Here is a 5,482-nt window from a genome sequence, read left to right on the forward strand (position 1 = left end):
TATCAAACTCTCAGAGGAAAACAGGCAGAACACTCTGTGACATAAGTCACAGCAAGATCCTTTTTGACCCACCTCCTAGAGAAATGGAAATAAAAACAAAAATAAACAAATGGGACCTAATTAAACTTAACAGCTTTTGCACAGCAAAGGAAACCATAAACAAGATGAAAAGACAGCCCTCAGAATGGGAGAAAATATTTGCAAATGAAGCAGCTGACAAAGGATTATCTCCAAAATATACAAGCAGCTCATGCAGCTCAATATCAAAAAAACAACCAATCCAATCCAAAAATGGGCAGAAGAGCTAAATAGACATTTCTCCAAAGAAGATGTGCAGATTGCCAACAAACACATGAAAGGATGCTCAACGTCACTAATCATTAGAGAAATGCAAATCAAAACTGCAATGAGGTATCACCTCACTCCGGTCAGAATGGCCATCATCAAAAGGTCTACAGACAATAAATGCTGGAGAGGGCGTGGAGAAAGGGAACCCTCTTGCACTGTTGGTGGGAATGTAAACTGATACAGCCACTGTGGAGAACAGTATGGAGGTTCCTTATGAAATACCAATTTACGAAAGTTAAATTTTGTTGCCTTTGTAGAAATTTTTTTCTGAATCCTAGTACTCTATTAGAGCCCCAGATGCCCACTCCATTCTCTGCCTTTGCTGTCCTCTACTTAAAATGTGGTTTAGTTTGTATCAGGTTCAAATTCTTGATTATTTTTCTATTGTAAGTAGTATGATTAAATAATCAGGAGTCAGAATTCTCTTAAGTGGGTTTATGATCAGTACTACTTTATTAAGAATTACCTTTCATTTTCTGTTTACATTGTTCTTTCTGTTGTATAGGTAACATTTAATAGACTGTTATCCATGATTTCATTTTAAAATATTTTATTTATTTTAATTGATATGATGCCTATAAATCATATAAACATTTGAAAAGGTAACAAATATAAACTGTTAACGTAAATAGTTGGTGTTCGCTTGCTTTTATGGCTTATTATCTGAAAGCAGTTGATAGATTTTACATCTTTGATATAAAGCACTGCCATATTTGTATTGTAAAAGAAATTTAGACCTATTATGTATAGCTCAGATTGATGACATTTTTCCTAGTTTGTCTTTGTATGTTTTATTTAGATTTTGCTTTTCTGAGCTGTCTTTTTAACTTCTAGCAAATCTTTTTAGTCATCTTTTATATACTTTTACCTCCATATGAAATAAATAAATGTTGTCCTTGTTAAAAACAAAAAAAGAAGACAGTGCTTTACTCAAGCACGCTGCACACCTGGCAGGTAGAGTTTCCAAAGGTGCCCTAACCCCAGAGGCTGCTTCCCAAGCGAGGAACAGCTGTGCGGCCCCCAGGGTGGGCTGGCTGAGCACACACGCTCCGCTCACCGGCAAGTCGCCCCACGCGGTATCCGAACTCATTGGGAAAGCAGAGAGGACCGTTCCTCCTATAACTCATCTGGGCAAGTTTATAAAAAAGGCCAATTTTCAGAAAGCCAGAGGTTCTCTCCCGAGGCTGCCGAAGTGTAATTATGGGCAAGGATAGTGACGGAAAGAGAAGGGAACCACAGGAAAGAAAGAGCCACTCGGGAAGGGTTAGGAAGGCTAAAAACAGACAACAACAAATAAAGGCTTCGGTCCCTCTGATGAGGTGATTTCAAAAATACGGACTCATGCACTCCTCCCCCACATCCTCCCTTCCCGCAGGAAAAACAGACAGACAGACAGACAGAACCAAAAATGGTTATAGTCTGCGTGTTAACATGTAAAGTGTAACTAGGCTCGTTTCCTCTCCTTTGGAAATACAAAGCATGGGTCAGCGTACACACGTATATACCTACATTTTTTATATTTTACCTATAAATTATATAATATACAAACAGTAAAGACAAAAATGGAAGAACAAACCAGAATATTTTTGAATGGCTACTTACTGCAGGGGGAGGACACAGATGAGAGCTGAACTTCTTTGACAGTAGTAGCTTGTTTTCTAGATTACACTTGGGAACCACGTAAATGTTTTATGTAATTACAAAAGAAAATTTTAAAATAAAACCATCCCTAAAATTCAAAGACAAAATGCGACGAATGAATTTCAGGATGTACCAAGTTGTGGCATAACCATACACAGAGCAACAAGCGATATCAAGAGACAATACTTCGACGACATACCCCTGGTGATAGGTACCCTAAGGAAAAAGGAAAATGCAAAACCATGTTGATGGTGGTGTTGGCGTTATTATTCTGAAACTATCCTGGGTACATCGTGGGATAAAGCAAGTATGTAATTCTACCATTCCAGGAGTCACTGAGAATCAGGTTTCTCCTTGTGAGAGAAAGGAGATATAGACCCAAGATCAAAGAGGAAAAATAAAAACCCTACAGTCATGATTTTTGTCTTAAACTATATACGTGTAACTTGTGTGTGTACACACACACAGAGTCTACCGAAGAGGCCTGGGAACAACGGCCAGCCCAGCAGTGATGAACACACCCGGCACCCAGCCTGTGGCTCCCAGAGACTCCGTCTTCCACCGCATCTGGGGGTCATCAGCAGAGCGTTCCAGCTGCTGGAGCCCAAGAATAGGAGCACAGCGGACGGCGAAGGATGAGCAGAGACTGGAAAAACCGAAGGAACACAGTCTGTCGGATGAAGCACGTAGCCCTGCCCGGCCAGAGGGTGTGAGGTGAGCGCACTGCAGTGAGGCTGGTGGAGGGGAAGAACGTGGGTCAGCCTGAGTGCCGGGACAAGCAGCTCAACCCAAAGGGAAGATGGGAGGGAGGGAGGGAGGAAATCCAGATTCAACGAATACTCACCCACCCATTGTGCCGGCTCCTTTGAGGAACTGCAGTATTCAATCCACATCTGTGGCAGGCAGGACCCTTCCCCTTCACAGATGAGGATGCTAAGGCGTATCTATCACTCGGACAGTAAGTGGGGAAAACGAGGATCCAAGCCTGAAGATTCCCGAAGACAGGGCTGCTCCCCCTGGGCTGGTGGACCAGGTGCCCTGCGTTCAGGGCAGATAATGGGGTCACCGTTCGCACAGGTTAGAGGCGAGAGGCCCAGGCCAGCTGATGGGACAGGAGGCTTCAGGTTTCTCAGGAGCTGCAAGGCCACAGACACTGAGGGTGTCCTGACTTACACCCTACACCAGGGAGCTCACTACACCCAGCGACACCCCATCACGAGCATCCTCCCAGTGAATGTCTGAGTTTACACCCTTATTTTAATGTCACAAACCAGGTCATCAAATTTCAGTTTTCTCATTATAACAGTTACATGTTAAAAAGGAAGCAAAATTTCACAAAAGAAATGTTCCCTCATTACATAATAAAAATTGTTGAAATCCCAAATAGGGCATGCTAGAAAAAGGAAGTTTATTCAATAGAACTACTCAAACTTGCCGGGAAAGTATATATTTCTTAGTTAGATAACAACAAATTTAATTTGTTTTTACATAACCCTGAGTCATCTGTAAATCATACTTCCGTCTTTTTTTTTTTTCCCCTACATACAAGCGGTATTTCTTACCCGAGGGAGCAGACAGAAAACTATCTTCTGTAGCTACTTGTGTTGATTTTTTTAACAGAGAACTGGGTGACGTTTACACATCAAAAAGCACTTCCTAGGTTTTTAACAGTCTGTAGTCAGTGAAAGAGAAGCAATTCAAGCAGAGCAATCGACATGATGGTCTGTGAAGAGCCTTACACACGCTCCTCCAAAGGCAGAAAATGAGCAGGGTCACCCCACAGCTGCCCGAGGACCTCAGATACCACTGGCTCCTCTACCCCAGGGTGATGACCCGCCCACCATGGGAATCGGGGGGGGGGGGGGGGGGCAGAAAGAGAGCCTCTGCTCTCGGTGAGGGGCGTGCACCAAAATCACCTTTCACCTCAAAGACAAATGGATTCTGCCATAGTAAGTGTCATGAATCCCCAACATCCACATACTGAAAAGATTCCTATATTTTAGCATCGGTTTCAAGGGTGCTCCTATTATTTGCTAATCTAACCCCATGACGAATGCTATGGTTATAAATGGTTTTGAGAGAATCACCCGCCCCGAGCCACACACACCTTGTTTTGTATTCACACCACTGCCACCCTCCTTTGGACAACCAGGAGGTTGGTTATTTGTTCGAATCCAGAATCTTATTCACAATGGATAGCTATTTTAACATCCTTTTACCGACATTCTTCTTCAAATGCAGTAAGCAGCCAGTAGGCATCACATAAACACTTCAAGGCTTGATTCTGGTTTGAACTGAGCAGACAGAGTAGTGCTGAGAATATAATACAAAAATGCTCCCAAGCAGGGAACTATACTCAGTATTTTGCAACAAACTATAAGAAAAAAGAATCTAAAAAAGAATATAAATATATGTATGTGTGTATATATATATAACTGTACTTTGCTGTACACCTGAAACTAACACAACATTCCCAGTACCTGGGAAGAAAGCGTCACAAAGCAACTCCGGGTGCCAGTTTCTCAAAGACTGAGGACATTTTTATTTAAATAATATTAGAAAGGAGAAAAATCTGTTTTTAACTTCTAGAGTTCTTCAACTCAACCGGAAAGATATTTTGAAAAATAAGCGTTCTGTTTTGGACCCTGCATATTGACTTTTCAGATAGAGAGGGTATCCAGATTCCATTAACAACAGATTCAGATGCATGTTTTGAAACATGCTGTGAATCACGAGTAACATCTTGACGACTAAGAAAAAAACAGTAGGAATTTTGGGAGGGATGGTGGACATCTCCGGTTGGAAGTAGGCCAAGAGCTGTTTGTAGAGAGAGGAAGTATTGGGAATATAAGCCACCTCTTCCAAGTACTAAATGCTCATTTAATGTCTGGGTGACAAAGTTCAGAAAAGTATGATCATAATTCTTTATTAAAGCAGATTTTCATACCCTTATGGAAAGAAGTGGAAAAATGCGGACTCTTGGGCCTCTGTAATGTGCTCTTTTCAGGAATAGTGTTGAGGTGCCTTCCACGGCTAGTCACACGCTCTGCACAGCCCACCTGCCCTCACCAGTGGACCCCGAGGTACCCAAAATTCGTGACTTTTAAGGGAAACAAATAACTGCCCCGAATGGGGGTGCCTGCTTAACAGAGAGCCTGGGAAAGGCTTAATACATCCGTGAGCACAACAGCTGGTAAGAAAAGGAGGTCCCAGGTGTATCATGACTCCTAAACGGGAATGTGAAGGGTTAGCCGGGCTCAGAGATAAACTCAGAGGGTCCCTGCCATACCCCCAACTACATGAACCGCTCAATTACTCAAGTGCAATGAACCCAAGATGGGGTCTGAAACTCTTTCCTGGCTGGCTCACTGAGACAACTCCGAGTTTCCCTCGGCTGCAGGCGGAGAGAGCAGCAAGTTAAAATGTCACCTCCTCGGTGCATCCACAGGAGTGAGGCAGCCCACGTGGAAGGACCCACAGCTCCATGAATTTA

Source organism: Phocoena phocoena, chromosome 10 (assembly GCF_963924675.1).
Source record: "Phocoena phocoena chromosome 10, mPhoPho1.1, whole genome shotgun sequence".
Lineage (NCBI taxonomy): Eukaryota > Metazoa > Chordata > Mammalia > Artiodactyla > Phocoenidae > Phocoena > Phocoena phocoena.